Source organism: Diorhabda sublineata, chromosome 6 (genome assembly GCF_026230105.1).
Source record: "Diorhabda sublineata isolate icDioSubl1.1 chromosome 6, icDioSubl1.1, whole genome shotgun sequence".
Lineage (NCBI taxonomy): Eukaryota > Metazoa > Arthropoda > Insecta > Coleoptera > Chrysomelidae > Diorhabda > Diorhabda sublineata.
In genome coordinates, this window is record NC_079479.1 from 33,928,983 (window position 1) to 33,954,174 (window position 25,192).

Below are 25,192 nucleotides of genomic sequence, written 5' to 3' on the forward strand. Positions count from 1 at the left end.
TTTAAAACGACGTTCTAGTGTCATATTTGTTTGTAACTATGATATATCACTCCTAATAGAGAACTACTTCGTACTAAATCCTCAAAAACTATCACTTTTGAAAAATGAATGGTAATTTCAATTGAAGAAACCGAGAAAAAGGTGCATAAACATCATCTTAATATAGTGATTATTTCCTTTTCAAAGTTATTTACTATTCCAGTCGAAAGTGTGTGCACGAAAAATTACATACGAAAAAACTAATTGCAAGATGCCTGCTGCTGGTGCTTGGTGCTGATCAAAAGCTGGCTTACTTAAATCTGTGAATTTCCCATCAATATGTCGATGTCGATGATGTCCACAACCTCATCTACCATAGGTGTAGAGGTGATATATTTCTTTTCCATTTGGATCTATCATTTGCTTTCTGTTTGGTGCTTCTTCAACTCAGTCCTTTTCCAGGTTATTTGCTTCTTCTGTATCCAATTTCCTTCTAGGTATGACTCTCCTCTTCTTTTCGTTGATTTCCCAACTATAGGTCGCAGTATTCAACTTGTTTGTTAACAGCCAAGATTCGCAAACATAGATCAGCATTTAACTAAAGCACTGATTATCGTTTTTGTATGTTTTTTTTTTTTTGAAAAATGCTCATTCGGATAACAACTTATTCTTCGATATTTCCGTCAGGTTTCGTCCCTAGATACTACAGAAGATCTGACTCTGACCTACATACTTTCTGTTACAAACAACTGACCTCAGTGGAGTCCTTACCTCTAAAAAGTAAATAAATTTTATGTGGCGATCTCAATATTGACTATTCCAGTGTTTGTGGTGCTTAAGAATGTCTTCAAGCACCGTTATCTAACAACTGACTGGAACATTTTCTCTGGTGATGGGGACTTTGGATTTTCTAGATTCATAAAAACACTAACTAGTCTGACATCCACTTTTTTCTTTTCAGTTGTATTAAAAACGATTTTTATCTCACTAAAGACAATTCTCGGATAGTTTTTTGTCTGAAATATACAGAAAAATTTAACATGAGACAATAAAAGCCGCCAAAGATATTTATTATAATTATCAATCGATTTGTTGCCAAACTTTCGTTGAACGACTGAATCTTCAATATTTTGGAAAACTGAACTTTTGAGAGTGATTTCAGTAAATTTTCATATATTTATACTAGAGTATATCATTTTCACAATTACAAAACTTGTATACAAAGGTCATTTCGTTTAGTAAGTATCATTAATAACTCCAAATACTTTGTTAACTTCTAAGGAAAGATATCTCCCCTGATACAAATAGTATCTTTAACTCCACACGTATTTCTCCACAATATCCTTTTTTAAACATGATTGATGCATCCCCAGTGGCCCCGGTCAAAACAGAAATGACAAATGTTTTGAGAAATATAAAAAGTTTTCTACTACAAAAGTTTTTTGAAAAATTATTGTGGATTGAATTTGCGCGTTCGGCGTTGCCTGTTAACTCAGAAACTTTGAATCCTGTGGGAGTCCATCAAGCATCAAGTAGACAAACATCGGCGTAAGGATGCGGCGTGTAGGGAAATGGTCAAACGGATAAAGAAACTATGGGCGACGTAGGCAAATTCTACATAAACCTAAGTACTACACTAAGAAAAAGACAGCTGTTTATAGTTATAACGAAATTTTGTTATAAAACAGACCCATCAAAGTTTTACCAAGGCAATCTCCTCCTAAATTCTGTCATATGACTATATACTATTAGTGACTACAGGGTACGTTTAATCTTATATCAACAATAACTTAAATCACGATATAGTACTAAATATAATAATACCAAAACGCTTATGATTGCGAGAAGTTTAAAATTAAGGTATGAAAGGAAGGAATGTCATTTCTCAAAGCTTCTGCTTTTAATAAATAAAATTGTATTTTTAGGATAATAATTTACAAAAGCAACCCTGTAAGAAAGCTTTAATGTAAGATCCAAATATTAGTTTTAACTTTAGCGATTATTTTTTCTGCTTTTTGATGTACTGAATTATTCAAGTCAGGTTTTGTGATTAATTTTTACAACTAAATCTGCTTCTATGGATAGTAGTGCTAAACCAGACCATCGATTCTCATTTATATCACTTTCTGCGTAGATTTTAATGATTTTCAACCAGGATAAACTTCTTTGATGTCATATATATTAAATAATCTGATAAGGGAGTTTTGTAGTCTAGTTACTAGAATTTGTAGTTTTCCTTAAAACGAGACTGTCTCAGAAGCATCTCTAACTTCCCAATTTTCTGATTTAAATTTCGTTCAATTTGTTTTTTCTATAGCCTCTTTTTGAAGCAGATTCATCCTAGCAAGTGGAAGTGACACTTTGTCTAGATTTTACTTCTGGTACATTTTTTAGGGACTGACATCTTTTTTTCATTGTTTCCTTTATTGTACAATAAAGGGTTTGGTATTTATTTTTGTTTGTAATAGTCGCTTCCAGCGTTTTCTTACATCATTCTTCACCTCTTTCCATTTTCCCCTATTTCTTCAAGAATTTTTTTTCCTAGATCAAACCTTTTATCGATTTCAAACTTTCATCCAAGAATTTTTATCTTTAATCTTTTCTTCCATTTCTTTCTTGTTACCTTTTGGTCTTTCATACCCATTTCCAATTCTTCTTCACTGTTCTTTCGATATTTTTCTCTATCCTTAAAAGGGGACTGTCTCAGAAACATCTCTCACTTCCCAATTCATAGTGTCTTATACCACTCAGTTAAACGCGACTTGTTTTGTACCATGTTTTGGTATGAATCAGGGTCTTGGTATACGTGTTTGTCTATTGACTATTTGTTCATCATTTTCTGTAGTATTTTGACATAAACCTTCCACGTGCCTTTCAAAATTTAATGTTAGTAGTCATCACATTGTCAAATCGATCTCCCATATGCACTTTGATCTAAGCGATTTTAATTAGAAAGATTTAATTGATTTTAAGTCTCGCTCGATTACCCAGCTCACTACCCAGAAATCCCACAAAGTCCATCGTCACCGATTCACCTTTTCCACTTTGTAGTAAGCATGTGGCGACTCTATGAAGTCAACAAACACCAGCAACAACTTAAAATCAGAAACAGTAGCCTGACGATAATCAACCACAGCCGATGGACTTCTCGACAGAGGACGACGATGAAGCTGAACCACAGCAGCAGAAACAGCAAGAACTTCGGCGTTTAGAGTTACGAATTCGCTTAGTTTAACGTTATCAAGTCAGGTTTTCTTACACGAACCCAGGCGAGGCGTTTGGAATCGAAGAGAGATCCATTCTGTCTCGAGACAGCAGATCTCGAACTCCAAAATCTCAGGGAAGCTGAGTTTATAGTTTAAGTTGAACCCTCAACGTTGAATGATGTCAACAATGTATTAAAAATATTCTGTCTGATATAAAAGAAATACAAAAACTTTTCTGAGTGTAGTTAGAGTTAACAAACATATAAACGTAACCAACCTTAATATATGTAAAGTATACATAAAACATTGTCTCGTTTTTGAATATTTTCACGCATGGTCGAACTTCAGACTGCTGTTTCATCTCTTGAATGGAATGTTTGGGGAATTTAGAGGAAACGTCCAAAATGTGTGATTTTATTTGCCGTCCCTCGTGCTATTCGTTCGGGAATACAATTTGTCCTACTTGTATTTCTTCATTTATTCCATAATACATGAAAATATAGCGTAGAATACTTTTACCAAGTTAAAATAAATAAAATGAATTGATTTATATGTACGAAACGGCTATGGACGATGTGTACGTGTGGTGTAATACCAAATTCTCTAACCATAACGTTGAGATTTAACTCAAAGCTCGACCTTGTCTTAATCAACGTACACTGGAACAGAGTAATCACATTACCGGATAAACATCGTAGTGTAACAATTGAATAACAAAATGCGCATAGTCGACTTGTGGGAATTGGCAATCGATGAAAACTAATTGCTCAGATTGTGTTCGGAGCTGCATCTCGAATAGCCGGAGATTTGCAGTCGAGCATCAATGATTAGTGCGACGTTGTCACTCATCTCCCCGGCGATGTGGCGTCACCGAGAACTTCGTGTTATCCTAAATTGCATAATTAGATTGGTTCTGTCTAACGGAATGTACTCATGATAGATATCATTAGGACAATTACGGAAATCCCGATGGGGTTCCTACCCGGTTGGTTTGCGAAACCTTTTCATTTCTATCTATATATAGCTTGAATTTGGTTTACCCGATTCAAATCTACTAAATGAAATCATGTCTTATTTTGAAATTTTCCTTGCAGAATTTCAAAGAGTACGTAAATTGAGACTTGGAATATGGTATACGTTGATCTAAATCACTTTCTAGATTACTAAATAAATGAATACAAAATGTTTGTTGTGAATAGACTTTTCTTTGATAAGAATAGAAATATGTTTCAATAGTTTTTGGATTAATCCACATAATTAGAGGGTGTCAGATATATCTATCTTGGCGCTGGTGATAGGAGCTACCTTTGTTGAAAGGTCTTGATAGACAAGGCTAAAAGATAATAATTATAGTACATTGACTAATATAAAACATTGATACAATCTTTTTTAGACTTATAAATTTGTGTAATTCCTGGAAACTAAAAATGTACTGCCATTGACAGTTTGATTTTCTCTGTTCTCTATTCCTTTCCAGCAGTAATTTCTTTTCTTTCTGTTTGTCAATTGGTTCCTTCCATAACTTAAACTTCTCTTGCAAAACTTTCTTAAATATAGTTTTGGTTTCCTTTTTAGAGATTTTCTGATTTAAATTGAAGCAGATTCATTCTCGCAGTTGAAGTGACAAATTGTCTAGATATTATCTCTGGAACATTTTTCAGGGCTTGAAATATTTTTTTCGTTATTTCCTTTATTGTATAATAGGGGGGTTTGGTATTTATTTTTGTTTGTATTAGTCGCTTCCAGCATTTTATTAAATCATTCTTTTCCATTTTTCCCTATTCTTCAAGAATTTTTTTCCTAGATCAAACCTTTTCCCGATTTCAAACTTTTGTCCAGGAATTTTTATCTTTAATCTTTTCCATTTCTTTCTTGTTACCTTTCGGTCTTTTCGACGAAGATCTTTCATAACCTTTAACAATTTATCTTCACTGTTCTTTCGATATTTTCCTCTATCCTTTTGTTCAATTTTTTCACGCTTCTTTTTATCTTCGTTTTTCTTTAGTCCTTGGCATGTTTAGTTTCTTCTGCTAACATCTTTTTCAACTTTTTCTTTTTCACTCTGTATTAGAATTAACAATTTGAATAGCAAAGTTTGCTCAATTCTAAACAAATTGGAATACTCAATTAACTATAGGTTTTAAACCATCTTTGTTGACCCTTATCACTTCCGTAGACACAAATAATCAACAGAAGTTGATATTTCACCACTAATACTTATTCATTAATTGTAAAATGTTAGGTTATGTTTTCCGGTTTCAAAAAAATCGAGTATAACTTCATGAAAGTATGTAAGAAATATGTTTTCAGTATTTTGCTTTTTTTGTTTACTCCACAAAAGTTATCACGCCAGCTTTACATAATTAATATTATACAGGGTGAGTCATGAGGAACTTTTACATACTTATATCATATGTAGAGCCTTTTAGGGACGACACCATGAGGCTACTAAAAAGTGAAAGTAGCTTTTGAAGTTCACAAAATACGAAAAAGAAAACACAACTGGGTGCTACTAATGAAAAAGCCAAATTTTTGTACAACTCCAGTTTCTATGAAATTTCCTGGTATAATAAATTATCGTTGATAATAAAAATAATCAGACTGTTAATTTTTTCTGAAAAAAATGAAATTTCATATGATAATCCCAAAGAATCATTACTTTACGTTAATATACTATAAGGAAAAATTTTACTGATTTTTATGATATTTTTCCAAGTCAAAATAATTACATTAGCAGTTTCATCACTTAGTAAATTATTGATTAATCTTATTGAAGTCAATTGATTATTTTTTTTCACTATTTTGTGATTACAAAATACATTAATCTATAGACTTCTCTGAATATCACAAGCTTAATTCAAATAATGTTTTATGGAAAGATATGGTTGACAGCATCAACGACACGGGCATTAGCATCGAGTGAGCTGTCCTGACTCTTCCATTCCTCGCTAACCCCCTTACCCCTGCGTCGCTCTCTTTAGATGCTACTGTCAGAGTGTCCCCAGAGTATGCAACATCCTCTCGGCTTGAATAACGGGAATAACTTTGTTTACAACACCTCTAGATCGGCGTTCTTGTTGTCGGAAGCTTTTTCGAAGAGCTTTCTTTTGTATCGATATCATAGTAAAGGATATTCTGAATGTGAGAGCTTCTTTATCTTGGATACACAGTCGGGGTACCAAATATTCCAAAAGGATAACGTTGTCTATGTGTCCAACAAACGCAAATAGGAATGTAGTAATTCAATTTTGAAAAACTTTGAAAAATTATTCTAGTTTGGTATTAAAAGTTTACTGATTACACTTTCGGATTGAATAATGACTTTTTTGGCATCTTTCTTCAATGGCATCTTCTAAATGCTTCTTTGTCATAATTCTGGAAAAGCCCAACTTAGAAGTACATGAAAAACATGATTTACCACAAAGAAAAATATGTATAGGATACTTGTCTATCTATCATGTTAAGAATTAGACTTTATAGGGTGAAAATTGAAAGTTTCTTTCCATTTTTAGTGCCAGTGAGTAGTAAATTTCGAAAAACCTTATTTTGACAAACAAAAAGATAAAATAGGTTATGGTGTTATATATATATATATATATATATATATATATATATATATATATATATATATATATATATATATATATATAGAAAAATAGTAGATCCTTGTGCCAGGAAGACGCGGACCGCTAATTTCACCATTAACTTTATATATACAATGTACATAGAAATTTTAACATCGAGTACAAACCTTTGGATTAAGAACGATTTTAAAAACGACGTTAGAGATACTTCAGAATTGCTATTAATATTTATATTGCTGACCCAACAATAAAAAAGCTTCATTGTTTTATAAAACGTACTGTATTAATATCCACACTCTAATCCATCACAGGGCCGGATTAAGATTTATAAGGCCCGGGGCTAAAATAATGATGGGGCCCCCTTAAGGAATTCGAAAACCCGGAAAAATTCACAAAATAATATCAATACCTTAGATTTGTGGTATCAACACATCAAATACAGAATGATTTCCAAATGATGGGGCCCTCTTGGACCTGGGGCCCGGGGCTATAGCCCCTCCAAGCCCCTAGCTTAATCCGGCCCTGATCCATCATCATATGTGCATAATATGTTATGCTTGTTACTTTATCAATTTTTTCAACATGTTTGGGCATCGATCAACACAACTCTTCTTTTAAGCATTAATTGGAGTATACGTGTTATTTTAATCGTCAAATAATTAAGTTATCAGTCGTAAAGTCGTAAAATATCCCGATATAATGTAGATTGAAAGATTGTGACATTGGGAAAGTTATAGACACCTCCGTAGTTTGAATTTTGAATAATAATTAGGTATTAGAAAGTTTCTTGCAAGATCTAATAGTTTACATTTGTAAACTGTATAATTTCAATGGCAAATAACATCGAGGACTTAGTTCGGTGCAAATTGATTTTGCTCCAGCAATGAAATCATTACTCTATTCATGGAAAATGATATTACGATGAAAAATTAAATGATTCTTTCAATTTAGAAACCTGACGTTTAAAAAGGACTGATTAAGCTGCCCTTATATATATTTTTACTACTTTCACATCTTTAGATCTAGTACTAAATTTAGTTGTTAAGATTTCAAGCTGAGTTATCCAATGTCTAATTCGTTTAAGCACCGTATTAATATTTTCAGACAAAATAATTGAATGGTGCTCGCCGATTTTATCCTGAAATGAACCTTCAATTGATACTAGAGTGTTGTTTTTTGTGATTATCCATATAGAAATTCATGAAAAATAATAGTTAAAAACTAACAAACGAAATGTTGTGATTGAGGTTATGTTCAGCAACGTGAAGTTAAAAGCTAGAAATTTTATAAATGCCAAAAACAGTTAGTGTTGACTTTAATTATATTTCTAACACACCTGAAAAAGAATATTTTATAGTTGAAAGGGAAGGTGGTGAATATTGTTTATCCGATGTTGACGCTCTAGAGGAGCAGTTGTTAAGAGATGGTTAATTGTGGGCCTAGTACAAAGAGTAGGTTGTAGAATTAGTAATTGTTTCGAATTAGTAATTAATTGTTTTAACCACAATTAGTTAACGAAGAAGACTTTTCCGCCAATCAAGGTCAAAATTTCATTATATCATCGTAAAATATCTTTTGTGCTTGTTTTTGGGTGATATTTACTAAAATCAAAATGTATTGAGTGGTTTATTAAAATTTCAAACGTAGAAATTATTTTACAATTTACCCTCTCTATTTTTCGAGATGTCGAGTGAGTTAGAAGTCCGCAGAACAAACCAAAGTATACACAGGGATTGGTAATAGCGATAAGGAATTCAAGACCGGCCGCGATCAGGACCGATTCCCTTGCGAATTTCCTCCGAACAATCTCCGAATACAAAAGCGACGTTTCGACCATTTGTTATAAATGTTTTCACTCCTGGAGATATATTTTATTCTACGTCCGACTCATTGCCCACGTCAGAAAAGATGTCGCGCTACTCAAAAATGAGAAATGGTGTGTATGGAATAGATTATAGAAGTAAAAATGCCGTATTTCTTTTCTTATGACGAGTAACATACATTAATGGATGTTTTTGATGTGCGGAATTAGATTTTGCATTGGAAATAGATTCAAACAACCACGAACACTGTTGAGTAATGAATTTGTTTATTTGTAGTTTTAATAATTAAGTTTGTGGTATATACGAGTATGGTCCCAGAAGTATTTGGTCCAATAAATAAAATTTTATACACTTTCTCAGCGGTGTTCAATAAGTTTTATACACTTTTTATAAAAAGAATCGTCAAGCTTCTGAAAATAGCCATTAAGTGCCTTAACCTTTTTGTTATTGGAAAATCTTTGATCACCGAGCGATTTTTTAAGTCTTGGAACAGAAAATAAGCCAAGAGGACTAAATCTGGTCATTACGATAACGTGTGTATCAGCTGATGCATTGTCTTGATGAAACAACACTTTCTGTTTAGCCAAATATTTGATTTCTTCCCTCAAACGTTGTAATGCATAATATTCGCCATTGATAGTTTTTCCTTTTTCAAGATAGTGAATGAAAATCATCCCTGAATCCTAAAAAATCGATGCCATGTCTTTGCCTGTAGATGGAACGATCTTTGGAGTCGGTTATCCCTTTTCAGTCCATTGTTTTCATTGTTCTTTTGGTTCGGTGAAGTGTAGGACTCACTTTCAACCATGTTTATGAATCTGCGTAGAAATTTGTGATTGAAACGTTGCCAAACACTCGAAGGAAACATCTTTACGAAGCTGATTTTGTTCGACCACTGCGGTGCTGGTTTTCTCAGATCGTACGGCCTCGTTTAAACTCCTCTACCCAATATTTTACTGTTGATAACGAACAAGCAGTCTCACCCAGAGTGGAATCTAGTTCAGCTTTAATATTGGTTGGGATAAGGTCTTTCAAATAAAAGTATTCTATCACAACAAATATTGAACAACGTGGCGTCTTCAAGCTTGAAACTTGTATTTTCTAATACAGTGGTACTTTTCAAACAGTTACCGCCATCTCTAGATTAAACCAGGTATTTCTGGGACCATATTTTATTAATATTACGTATTTCAAAAAAATTTTAAATAAAAATAAGACATGCTGCTATTTTTACGAAAAAAAAAAACGAAATCAATATGAAGTATATATCGTATAGGAAAAAATTCAAATAAAAACCAAAGTACGAACGCGACATAAAATACACTATACAAAATACAAAAAGAATACTCTACTTCCATATAAAACAATTTTACATTCAAAGTTACATATGCTACGAAACAATCAAACTGAGAACGTTTCCGAAGTTTTCCCTCTTCTCCATAACTATGCTTTAAAAGACAACCCCCTAGAGTTTCCGTATACCCGTAGAGCTTCTAAATATTTCATGCACTGAGTCGTATAAGGTAATTTTTGAGAATTCTCACCGACAGTCGTCTCAAACAGTGTTTATAGTCAGTAGCCTGCAATATCAATAACATCCAAAATAAATGCCTTTTCTATTTGATTTGGTCGTTTTTATTACGGTCGAGTTGGCTTCCTCAAGCCAAGAAATTGATAAAATAGAATGAAATATTCAATAAGGTATAGGATCATACTGTTTGTATGAGGTATTTCCGAAAATTATCGCTCGGACAAGAAAATAAGTTACTTAACATTAATCTTTTGTAGTATCAATCTCAGCTATATAGAAGTCAATTCGTGTAAAAAAATAATTTTTCTCAAGCAGATTTCCACTACCTAATGATCATTAAAACTAACTGAACAAAAATTAGGACGATTATTCAACTCAAATTACAATAGAAAACAAACGATTTCATAACTACAGTAGATGATATTGATAATTATCATGTATCAAATATAAACCAGAATTTTGCTATAAAAATGTTATTCACACTTTTTCCATCTTTCCGGAAGTCTTTCAATGGGCCTAATAAATAATAGTCGCGTGGAGATAAATCGGAATTATAAGGAGGGTGTACTAATGTTTCCAAACTCAATTCGTTCAACGATTCCATCTTGCAGCAATTTCGATCTACAGATTGGAATATCGTTTCATTTTGATCTGTAGACAGGTTTCACCGTGATTTTTAGGACTATATACTTTCGTCTTTTTTCCTCCATTTCATAGACGCACGATTATATCTGAACCACCCTCGTATAACAAAAACCATAAATCATATATCATAACAAAGATACAAATCATCAATTTCCTTTATATTTGTACGATGAGCTGTTCATTTTGTGACAATATTGAATATTTTTGAATTGTTTTTAATATATTTTGAATTAATGATAAAAAATTTTTTGTTTTCAATACACGTAATAGAAAAAGATACATTTCAATCTAGAAATTCACTTTTGATGACATTTTCTATATTCTAATCAACAATATTCTTTCCTTAATGTTTGCATCGCTCGGAGACGACGCAAAATTTGAAATTTGTACCAACCCTTAGATTAATTCATATCTTTGATCATTAAACTTTGAATAACTACGCGATATGGTATTCTTGACATACGTGGAACTGAAATTTTCTCTTTTCCATCTTCCATCTTGATAATTTTATTTGGCTACTTCAAATCTATTCGATATTGAGCGGCTAGGGCATTGGGAAATATCACGTTCATGGTTTTAATTGTAAATCCTCCCATATTTTTCGATATCGATGGAAATTTGCTTAGTCACCTTCCAGAATCTTGTGAACCCATGGGATTTATAATAAAAACATTCATCAAAGTTGAATTGTGTACAATAACATTTTTTAATCAGATGTAATAAACTTTTTTCGAGTTTTTAGTGTTAGCTAGATACATAATCAACAATATTAAATCAGTTTTGTAAAAGATTTAAAAATTTCAGTGCGATTAGATGAAAACAATGATAGATTCATTCACGAGAATCAATTTTTTACGAATTTATATGAAAGAAACGTATCGAATGCTTTCCGAACCGGCGATTTTCTGATAATAATTCATTCCGCGATTCCTCCAGACAAAAAAAATTGGGAAAACTGTTAAACTCTTGGAAGCGTCCCAACATTTTCAGACAGGTCAGGTCCAGCGCCGATGATTTATGGAAAATATTACCAGGCGACTTCTGGAAGAAAAGTAACGAATTTCGCATTTCCCCAGGGAAAACAATACCGGCCGATGGGGATTACGAGTTTTGACCACAACACATTTTGGATATTTATTATTTTGTATGTGAAAAAACTTAAAAATACGTGAGTGGAAATTATATACAACAATTTTTACTATACTATACATTTGTCGTTAATACTCACGATCACATTGTCTGACGCGCGTTTCGATAACCAAATTATCGTCTTCAGAGTAAATAAATTGCGTGAGCTTGTTTTTGGAACTCTCGTATCGAATATTTTTTAGAGCGACATTTTAAAATATTGATTATTTTGGTTGACATTCAGTAACACACATATTGAAAGTGAAAATTGTATCCCAATGATTTCTGTCGTTGAATTTTCTTATATAATGTTCAAGTCTCTTGTAGAATGCTTATAACTTTCCCAAAATCTCTTTACCTCTATAGAAAAGTGGTGTATCCAAAACTATAAATATATAAGAGGCACTTTATACAGGGTGTTTCAGGAATTGACGATTTATTTTCGATAAATAATTACAATTTATGGTAATTTTCTTCAGAATGTCTCCTTATGACGAACGGTTTCCTTGCATGTACGACTATCTAAACATCTTCGTATCTCCTAATATGATTTGAAAATGTCTTTTGGACATACGTAATCATTCATTTGAAATTAATAATGTTCTAATGTATAATTTAGAAAATATACTTCAATATAAGTTTCGATTTCGCAGCTTTTAAGAGCTTTAGCGGGGTCTCACTCCAGATTTTATGGTAACAAGACCCTGTATATCTCTTTAAATAAGAAGTGGTGGAGAGTAGGAACCTCTTTTTAATAAGAGCTTTCGTTCAGCACTAGAAAATATATGGATCCCAAGGAATTCGCTGTATATTATGTAGTTTAATTTTTTTTGTAGAACAGTCAGTAACTATCCACTGTATTCACCTGATTTAACCATGTGATTATACATATATACGAATGATAAGATGAGGCATTCAACAATTTTTTAATAGCATTCCAGAATGTGAATGATCCAAGCTCATAAGTTGTGATCACTTTGATTATAGATAGCATTGTTTTCTTAAAAAGTTTTCTGGTTAATCAAAATTATAGCCACACCCTCGTATTCTCAACCATTTGTATAACAGTCACTGCAGTCGATGCAAGAAACTTGCTACTTTTATAAATGAATTCCAAACACGATAAATTAACTTTAGATTTCCTTGGAAAAATAATGAAATTTTGATTGAAAAAAAAAAGATTACGAGCAATTATAAAGCACGAGAAAATAATCATATAGTTAGCAGGTTGTATCATATGGCGACTAGCTTTTGCAATCTGAACCCAATTTAATTTCAGAGTCTTTATTCCCGCGGGATCGTAATCTCCGACGAGGAAAGGTCGACCTGGAAGTGGTCAGGATATGATGCGGCTATGAGTTAGAGACCACGACCGCAAAACTCAATATTCAGCCGGTTGGAAACCTTATTAAAACTACCACTCAGACGGAACAACCAATAGCATTTCTGTATATATGTAGATTTATTTGCAATTAAGGATCAGTCTAAGGGTTTTCTGAATAAAGTCATCGGGGACTTCGAAAGTAATGATTCTGACTTTGTTTGACATCTACTGAAAATATACGTATCTCAATCACGATCGGCATATTTGTTTATTTGTAAATCAATATTTATATTTACTCTTAACGCAAAACTAGAATCACAATTCTTCCTCAAAACAGAATTTATTAGATAGGTAAACCTTTAGAAACAAACTTACACTAACTTTCAAAAGTTTTCGCATACTTAATAGTTTGCGTGATACAGTGCATTCTTCCTTTCGAATTCTTTGACCTACTCTTCGAGGAATGCTTGGGAGCGTCATCATGGTGGAAGATTAATTTTCAGCGCTGGCCAAAACATACTACATTTTCTTTAATATATTTTTTGATTTGCGCTCAAGCTTATCTTCTCTTAGACCCAAAAACATCAAACTTTGACCCATCATTACGGAACATCAGTTGAGAAGATCGAAGGAATGATTAATACAGAACCAATTCTAGATGAACAACTAAATGAGGCGTCCAAAGATTATTATTGTGCCATGAAAAAGAGTGAGGAAGTAGTCGTTACTGAATTTAATACAGACCTAGAACAAACCATTTCTAATTCTTTTATTCGTACTGATAAACCATTGTCAAACATTTCTGAAACAAAAAGTGCATCAGAGTCAAGTAAAATTGATGAATCCAAAGAGATCCAACATGCAAATATCCTTGATTTAAATACTTCACAATTTTCGGTACTATGTTCCCAATGTGGAGAATTTTCTGTAGGAAACACGAGCTTGGAACTCCCCGAAGACGCTATCTATGAACCTTCAACTACATTTAGTACACGAACAAAAACTGGAAAGTTATTAGAAGACAGTTATAAGAAAAAACAAACACCAAATGAAGGATACAGTGACAAAAATTTAGAAGAAAAAACTATTGCAGCAGAAGAAATTGGGGAAGATGTAACTATAATAACAACTGAATCCATAACAAATGATGAGTTTCAAACATTCAATCAGGAAATCGTTAACGATAGTTCTATAGAAGCTGTCGAAGAGGAAACTATATTTGAGGTTACCATAGAAGATTCTGTTCATAATGAAGAAAAATTGGAAGAAGGTTCTTTTGAAGAAAGTAAAAATGCAGATAATGACAATCAAGCGCTTATAATGAGCAACGATTCAATTTTAGGAGAAACCGAAGAATCAGCGGTCAGCCAAGTCCGTTCAAATTTTATGTTCTCTAATTTATTTTGAAACCTTGAAAGAGAATTTTCCATTGCCAATTTCCCAAAAAAAGCTAGATCTGCAGATCCCTATTGATCATTGATCTTAGTTCCTATCCCTGGGACTGTGGTCGTGGTGTTTTTTTACGTTGTAGTCCACGGTACTATTTCTTAACTGAATCTTTAGAGAATATACAGGGTATTTGTTTCCAAACAGTACAAATACTTTGATTTTCTCAAACTTTCTCTTTACTTTAGTACGGGAGTTCTTAATATAAGTATGATTTAGAAACGTAGCTGAGTAAACACACACAAATTACTAAATTCAAGTTCAAATTAACTTTTATACCTCCCGTAATTCTTATTTTCCATTTTATTGTGAAGTTATTTTCATTGCAAGTTTTTCTTGATGGTATTCTGTTATTTTCTGGTAATATCCTTGATTCGTACACTATGAAATTAGCAGGCACTTTTCTCCTTATTTATAGCGAAGACACCCTCAAATCTCAAACCACCAATTTGTATTAATTATCTATGGAACGCCACATTAAAACTTTACACTGAATAACTGATAACACGTCTGCTCAACGGTATGTCTTCATTATTATATTTGAGTCAAGATTCTGAATTATGCTACAAGATTTCGTCTCGTAAACTGTCAAAAAGTTTTATGGAAATGAAAATTAATACGACTTACACTTTGTGATGTTTAAAATCACATCCCCGGGGAAAAATTTTTCATAGATAAAGTGATGTTTGTTCCAAATTTCATGTTATAAAATAGACATTGCTTTTAGTAGTACCAATTAAATTGAAAATTCGGCAATAAATAATATCTGGATTAACAGTTTGCCATAGCTCAATAAAAAGGCCTTTAAGGCTTTAATTTTAAAGTTATAAATATCTATATTACAAATTGTGAATAAATTTTGATTTTTAGTTGCGGAAATCAAAAATTTACAGACGAGGCGAAGAATCTGGAATGATTTTTTTTTTGTGAATAACTCATTCCAATTTTTTTATATAAAAAACCGATAGAATGAAATCCTCTTCGAATAGTACAAACATGAAAGTAAACTGTTCCTGAAGTTCTGCTGCGTGCCATTTGGGTTAATTTGACCCCAGGGTGAAATCGACTAAAACACGACGTACATCTTGATAGCCGAATCGTTATTTTACTATCTGTCGAAAGTTTCAACGGATTCCGTGTTAATATATTTGATTTACTACAATAATCCATATAGATGTGAGAAAATTGGATTATTATGTATAGTATATTGAAAAAAAACAGTTTTAATATAAATATTTATATATTTTCATCAAAACATTCAATTCTTCCGGTATAAAAACATAAATTAATATAGTTACACAACTAAATATGAAAGTAGTGAATCAATTTCTTTATGATGAAGATGCAATACGAGGTCTGGCTATTAAATGGTGAGAGTGGTTACGAAAAAGGGTTTAGAATGCTCCCCTTCAACATACACCCTCCCCCTTCGCCTCACACATTTCTATAGGTTTTTTCCATTGATCAAAGCAGTGCTGGAAGTCTTCTTTGGTAATGGCCTTTAGAAGCTCTGCCGTTTTATGCTTTATCGCTTCCTTCGATTCAAATCGGGTCCCTTTCAAAGCGTATCTTTTTCTAACCTTTCAAGGAAATCTGAGCAGACCCGTTGACGTAAGAGCTTTTGGTGAGGAGTCAGATTTTTTGGCACCAGCTTCGCACAGACTTTCGTCATGTGTAATTCCTCGTGTACAATTTACAGCCTCGACAACTATGCGAATGTTCAGGCGACGATCTTCACTCAGAATTTAGTTGATTTCACTGTTTTCGAGGTTCCTGAACGCTGGTCGCCTTGAGTGCTCTATCTGCTCTCACTAAAGCGCTTAAACCACTCAAAAATACTGGTTCCAGTTAGAGAATTGTCCTGATAGCCCTCTTGTAACAATTTTTAGCACACAAAATTTTGAATTGCTACCTCACGCATCCTATTCGCCAGAATTAGCCCCCTCAGATTTTTTTCTGTTCCCAAACTTGAAAAAAAAATCTCGGTGGTTAAATATAGGGACTTCTAGGAACCCCCTCGTATATTGACAAAGTTTGCAAACGATTGGAATTGATTATTGCCTATGCTCTTGTGATATGATTGAAATTTAATATAATTCTATTCCATTTTTTCAACAACGTACATTAGAGTCGTAGACTGTAGTTAAAAATTGCAAATTCTCCTTTATTATCTGGTAGTTCCTCAAGAGCGATATAGCCGAAGCGAATTAAAAATTTAAATGTCATTCTTTCCTGAGTAGTTAGATTGAACAAACTTCCGTTGACTCTACATTCTGTTCTGTAATTGTGATGTTAATCATGTATTCTGTTGAACTTTTTGACAATCAGTTCAACTTCCGAGTCTACAGAGCTCGGGGAGTTTCCAGAGAAACTTTAAACTTATACAGTTTTACTAAAAATACTAAACGATCTAATTTCATCTCCTACATTCGCGATAAAAGCAGAGGAACAGGTGAAAATGATTTATTTTGAAAATAAATTACAAAAACAACTTTTTAACAAAGTAAATTTTGAGGGAGAGAATGAATAATATTGAATTATTTAACTGTGTTATGTTTAATAGAATTTTATTTCATTTTCAAATCTATTCGATATTGAGCGGCTAGGGCATTGGGAAATATCACGTTCATGGTTTTAATTGTAAATCCTCCCATATTTTTCGATATCGATGGAAATTTGCTTAGTCACCTTCCAGAATCTTGTGAACCCATGGGATTTATAATAAAAACATTCATCAAAGTTGAATTGTGTACAATAACATTTTTTAATCAGATGTAATAAACTTTTTTCGAGTTTTTAGTGTTAGCTAGATACATAATCAACAATATTAAATCAGTTTTGTAAAAGATTTAAAAATTTCAGTGCGATTAGATGAAAACAATGATAGATTCATTCACGAGAATCAATTTTTTACGAATTTATATGAAAGAAACGTATCGAATGCTTTCCGAACCGGCGATTTTCTGATAATAATTCATTCCGCGATTCCTCCAGACAAAAAAAATTGGGAAAACTGTTAAACTCTTGGAAGCGTCCCAACATTTTCAGACAGGTCAGGTCCAGCGCCGATGATTTATGGAAAATATTACCAGGCGACTTCTGGAAGAAAAGTAACGAATTTCGCATTTCCCCAGGGAAAACAATACCGGCCGATGGGGATTACGAGTTTTGACCACAACACATTTTGGATATTTATTATTTTGTATGTGAAAAAACTTAAAAATACGTGAGTGGAAATTATATACAACAATTTTTACTATACTATACATTTGTCGTTAATACTCACGATCACATTGTCTGACGCGCGTTTCGATAACCAAATTATCGTCTTCAGAGTAAATAAATTGCGTGAGCTTGTTTTTGGAACTCTCGTATCGAATATTTTTTAGAGCGACATTTTAAAATATTGATTATTTTGGTTGACATTCAGTAACACACATATTGAAAGTGAAAATTGTATCCCAATGATTTCTGTCGTTGAATTTTCTTATATAATGTTCAAGTCTCTTGTAGAATGCTTATAACTTTCCCAAAATCTCTTTACCTCTATAGAAAAGTGGTGTATCCAAAACTATAAATATATAAGAGGCACTTTATACAGGGTGTTTCAGGAATTGACGATTTATTTTCGATAAATAATTACAATTTATGGTAATTTTCTTCAGAATGTCTCCTTATGACGAACGGTTTCCTTGCATGTACGACTATCTAAACATCTTCGTATCTCCTAATATGATTTGAAAATGTCTTTTGGACATACGTAATCATTCATTTGAAATTAATAATGTTCTAATGTATAATTTAGAAAATATACTTCAATATAAGTTTCGATTTCGCAGCTTTTAAGAGCTTTAGCGGGGTCTCACTCCAGATTTTATGGTAACAAGACCCTGTATATCTCTTTAAATAAGAAGTGGTGGAGAGTAGGAACCTCTTTTTAATAAGAGCTTTCGTTCAGCACTAGAAAATATATGGATCCCAAGGAATTCGCTGTATATTATGTAGTTTAATTTTTTTTGTAGAACAGTCAGTAACTATCCACTGTATTCACCTGATTTAACCATGTGATTATACATATATACGAATGATAAGATGAGGCATTCAACAATTTTTTAATAGCATTCCAGAATGTGAATGATCCAAGCTCATAAGTTGTGATCACTTTGATTATAGATAGCATTGTTTTCTTAAAAAGTTTTCTGGTTAATCAAAATTATAGCCACACCCTCGTATTCTCAACCATTTGTATAACAGTCACTGCAGTCGATGCAAGAAACTTGCTACTTTTATAAATGAATTCCAAACACGATAAATTAACTTTAGATTTCCTTGGAAAAATAATGAAATTTTGATTGAAAAAAAAAAGATTACGAGCAATTATAAAGCACGAGAAAATAATCATATAGTTAGCAGGTTGTATCATATGGCGACTAGCTTTTGCAATCTGAACCCAATTTAATTTCAGAGTCTTTATTCCCGCGGGATCGTAATCTCCGACGAGGAAAGGTCGACCTGGAAGTGGTCAGGATATGATGCGGCTATGAGTTAGAGACCACGACCGCAAAACTCAATATTCAGCCGGTTGGAAACCTTATTAAAACTACCACTCAGACGGAACAACCAATAGCATTTCTGTATATATGTAGATTTATTTGCAATTAAGGATCAGTCTAAGGGTTTTCTGAATAAAGTCATCGGGGACTTCGAAAGTAATGATTCTGACTTTGTTTGACATCTACTGAAAATATACGTATCTCAATCACGATCGGCATATTTGTTTATTTGTAAATCAATATTTATATTTACTCTTAACGCAAAACTAGAATCACAATTCTTCCTCAAAACAGAATTTATTAGATAGGTAAACCTTTAGAAACAAACTTACACTAACTTTCAAAAGTTTTCGCATACTTAATAGTTTGCGTGATACAGTGCATTCTTCCTTTCGAATTCTTTGACCTACTCTTCGAGGAATGCTTGGGAGCGTCATCATGGTGGAAGATTAATTTTCAGCGCTGGCCAAAACATACTACATTTTCTTTAATATATTTTTTGATTTGCGCTCAAGCTTATCTTCTCTTAGACCCAAAAACATCAAACTTTGACCCATCATTACGGAACATCAGTTGAGAAGATCGAAGGAATGATTAATACAGAACCAATTCTAGATGAACAACTAAATGAGGCGTCCAAAGATTATTATTGTGCCATGAAAAAGAGTGAGGAAGTAGTCGTTACTGAATTTAATACAGACCTAGAACAAACCATTTCTAATTCTTTTATTCGTACTGATAAACCATTGTCAAACATTTCTGAAACAAAAAGTGCATCAGAGTCAAGTAAAATTGATGAATCCAAAGAGATCCAACATGCAAATATCCTTGATTTAAATACTTCACAATTTTCGGTACTATGTTCCCAATGTGGAGAATTTTCTGTAGGAAACACGAGCTTGGAACTCCCCGAAGACGCTATCTATGAACCTTCAACTACATTTAGTACACGAACAAAAACTGGAAAGTTATTAGAAGACAGTTATAAGAAAAAACAAACACCAAATGAAGGATACAGTGACAAAAATTTAGAAGAAAAAACTATTGCAGCAGAAGAAATTGGGGAAGATGTAACTATAATAACAACTGAATCCATAACAAATGATGAGTTTCAAACATTCAATCAGGAAATCGTTAACGATAGTTCTATAGAAGCTGTCGAAGAGGAAACTATATTTGAGGTTACCATAGAAGATTCTGTTCATAATGAAGAAAAATTGGAAGAAGGTTCTTTTGAAGAAAGTAAAAATGCAGATAATGACAATCAAGCGCTTATAATGAGCAACGATTCAATTTTAGGAGAAACCGAAGAATCAGCGGTCAGCCAAGTCCGTTCAAATTTTATGTTCTCTAATTTATTTTGAAACCTTGAAAGAGAATTTTCCATTGCCAATTTCCCAAAAAAAGCTAGATCTGCAGATCCCTATTGATCATTGATCTTAGTTCCTATCCCTGGGACTGTGGTCGTGGTGTTTTTTTACGTTGTAGTCCACGGTACTATTTCTTAACTGAATCTTTAGAGAATATACAGGGTATTTGTTTCCAAACAGTACAAATACTTTGATTTTCTCAAACTTTCTCTTTACTTTAGTACGGGAGTTCTTAATATAAGTATGATTTAGAAACGTAGCTGAGTAAACACACACAAATTACTAAATTCAAGTTCAAATTAACTTTTATACCTCCCGTAATTCTTATTTTCCATTTTATTGTGAAGTTATTTTCATTGCAAGTTTTTCTTGATGGTATTCTGTTATTTTCTGGTAATATCCTTGATTCGTACACTATGAAATTAGCAGGCACTTTTCTCCTTATTTATAGCGAAGACACCCTCAAATCTCAAACCACCAATTTGTATTAATTATCTATGGAACGCCACATTAAAACTTTACACTGAATAACTGATAACACGTCTGCTCAACGGTATGTCTTCATTATTATATTTGAGTCAAGATTCTGAATTATGCTACAAGATTTCGTCTCGTAAACTGTCAAAAAGTTTTATGGAAATGAAAATTAATACGACTTACACTTTGTGATGTTTAAAATCACATCCCCGGGGAAAAATTTTTCATAGATAAAGTGATGTTTGTTCCAAATTTCATGTTATAAAATAGACATTGCTTTTAGTAGTACCAATTAAATTGAAAATTCGGCAATAAATAATATCTGGATTAACAGTTTGCCATAGCTCAATAAAAAGGCCTTTAAGGCTTTAATTTTAAAGTTATAAATATCTATATTACAAATTGTGAATAAATTTTGATTTTTAGTTGCGGAAATCAAAAATTTACAGACGAGGCGAAGAATCTGGAATGATTTTTTTTTTGTGAATAACTCATTCCAATTTTTTTATATAAAAAACCGATAGAATGAAATCCTCTTCGAATAGTACAAACATGAAAGTAAACTGTTCCTGAAGTTCTGCTGCGTGCCATTTGGGTTAATTTGACCCCAGGGTGAAATCGACTAAAACACGACGTACATCTTGATAGCCGAATCGTTATTTTACTATCTGTCGAAAGTTTCAACGGATTCCGTGTTAATATATTTGATTTACTACAATAATCCATATAGATGTGAGAAAATTGGATTATTATGTATAGTATATTGAAAAAAAACAGTTTTAATATAAATATTTATATATTTTCATCAAAACATTCAATTCTTCCGGTATAAAAACATAAATTAATATAGTTACACAACTAAATATGAAAGTAGTGAATCAATTTCTTTATGATGAAGATGCAATACGAGGTCTGGCTATTAAATGGTGAGAGTGGTTACGAAAAAGGGTTTAGAATGCTCCCCTTCAACATACACCCTCCCCCTTCGCCTCACACATTTCTATAGGTTTTTTCCATTGATCAAAGCAGTGCTGGAAGTCTTCTTTGGTAATGGCCTTTAGAAGCTCTGCCGTTTTATGCTTTATCGCTTCCTTCGATTCAAATCGGGTCCCTTTCAAAGCGTATCTTTTTCTAACCTTTCAAGGAAATCTGAGCAGACCCGTTGACGTAAGAGCTTTTGGTGAGGAGTCAGATTTTTTGGCACCAGCTTCGCACAGACTTTCGTCATGTGTAATTCCTCGTGTACAATTTACAGCCTCGACAACTATGCGAATGTTCAGGCGACGATCTTCACTCAGAATTTAGTTGATTTCACTGTTTTCGAGGTTCCTGAACGCTGGTCGCCTTGAGTGCTCTATCTGCTCTCACTAAAGCGCTTAAACCACTCAAAAATACTGGTTCCAGTTAGAGAATTGTCCTGATAGCCCTCTTGTAACAATTTTTAGCACACAAAATTTTGAATTGCTACCTCACGCATCCTATTCGCCAGAATTAGCCCCCTCAGATTTTTTTCTGTTCCCAAACTTGAAAAAAAAATCTCGGTGGTTAAATATAGGGACTTCTAGGAACCCCCTCGTATATTGACAAAGTTTGCAAACGATTGGAATTGATTATTGCCTATGCTCTTGTGATATGATTGAAATTTAATATAATTCTATTCCATTTTTTCAACAACGTACATTAGAGTCGTAGACTGTAGTTAAAAATTGCAAATTCTCCTTTATTATCTGGTAGTTCCTCAAGAGCGATATAGCCGAAGCGAATTAAAAATTTAAATGTCATTCTTTCCTGAGTAGTTAGATTGAACAAACTTCCGTTGACTCTACATTCTGTTCTGTAATTGTGATGTTAATCATGTATTCTGTTGAACTTTTTGACAATCAGTTCAACTTCCGAGTCTACAGAGCTCGGGGAGTTTCCAGAGAAACTTTAAACTTATACAGTTTTACTAAAAATACTAAACGATCTAATTTCATCTCCTACATTCGCGATAAAAGCAGAGGAACAGGTGAAAATGATTTATTTTGAAAATAAATTACAAAAACAACTTTTTAACAAAGTAAATTTTGAGGGAGAGAATGAATAATATTGAATTATTTAACTGTGTTATGTTTAATAGAATTTTATTTCATTTTCGAATTCTATAGGAAATTTGTGTACAATTGTCCTATACCAAAAAAGTATTTTCGAGATATTTCGATCCTAATCCACATTAGATAACGATATCTTCATTAATATCGAAGCTACTGAAGCTACTAAACTTGTGATAATAGTAGATTATGTTGTATCAATATATTGAATAAACGTTTCTCAACGTGTAATTCGTTTTTTCGAAACGCCTTCTCAAAACTCCGTAACGTAATTGGCGCAGTCAGTAGGATATTTCAAAAATTTAACGATTAACAAAAATTAACGAATTTGTGTTTGGAAACTGTGAATTCGATTGCAGTTCGAGTGGACATAGAACGATTCCAGCGGTTCTAGAAGACGACACCAGTAAAGAACTTCAGAAAAAAGATGAATCAAGCCGAACGAGAAACAGCAAGTGAAGAAGACGTTTTGAATAATTTTCCTCTCATGCCGAACTCTGGTCCATCGCCATAGTTCTATCTTAAGGCGAAGGAGTTACGTTAATGAACATTATTTACTAAGTTATATTGTGTAAAGCCGTCGAGGCACTTCGTAAAACATATAAATATTGTAAACTTGTAATAGTAGTAAATTCTGTTTTGTCATTGTATTGAATAAACGTTTCTCAACGTGTAATTCGTTTTTGCGAAACGCCTTCTCAAAGCTCAGTAACGTAATTGGCGCAGTCAGTAGGATATATAGCAGGTTCCAGAGGACGACACCAGTAAAGAACTTCAGAACAGCTAGAAGATGATGAATGAAAAATGAAGATGAATCAAACCGAATGGAAAACAACAAGTAAAGAAGACGTTTTAAAAGTAAATTAATGAATTAAAGTTATTTTCTGTTTGGAGGTCAAAGATTTTCCAAAAATAAAGAGATGATCTTGATAAATAAAATAAATCATGATAAATATTGTGATAAAAATTTTTGTGTTTTTTTTTTGTTGGGCGAGGTTCTTTAGTGAATGCTTAATAATCATGTACAGAACAGAGAACAGAATGTACGAAAAAAGTTAGACCACGGTAGTTGCAAGATTATTCAATAAGTTTGATAAAAGATTTATTCATAAAAGATATTGATCGAAAAGTATTTTTGTGATCAAAATTTAGATCCGTGTTTTCCTGAATGAATTGTCAAATCTCTCAACGTGAGCCAAAGATTAACGAATGATAATTAGACCTCCAACATACAGTAGATGATTTAAATGAAGTGTCATAGCCTCAGGTACATCCAACTCGAGACATCTTTGAATTAATACGTTCAAGACGTTATAAAAAGTAATAAATTCTGTACAATAAGTGATGAATAGTTTTAAAAGTATAACTTTCAATTACAGTAAGTTAAACATCAGTATTCTTAGGCAATACTCACCTGATAAGAATGTAGTAGTAAGGAAAAGGGAGAAATCCATTAAAATTGATGTTTAAATAAACATCTTCGTGGAGAAAAATACGGACACGATTCCTATTGTATCGTAATGTTACATTAACAGAACAAGAATAGAACTGGGTTTGTAAACAATGCTGGGGAGGCATCCCCAGTAAGAATCATAGCGCCCATGAGAGGTTCACCTGGAGCATCTCATTCCCACCTCAATATCTCTGGAGATAGCGCCGTGGGCCTGAGAGATGGATGGGGGCTTTTTAACATCGGTTTAGTCGAGAAAAGAGCATAATACTGTTTTTCGGGTTGATGCTACACTCAAAAAAATACATCGTTGGAAATATCGTTAATGTCAGTCTTAAGGTACAGCAGTAAAAAATTGAAACACTTATTTAGAGTTTGATTTTTGAAATTGCTAACAAACACGGTTTTTAATCAACTCTGGTTTTTATCCAAATATACTTCATAGAATAAAATCATTGTTTATAACATCCAGACTATTTATAATAATCATTACAACGATACCATTCGAAACTATAATAATCTTATCACATGGTGGATCAGTTAGGTATGGACGCACTAAAAGAAACAATATTTGAAGCGGCAAGCT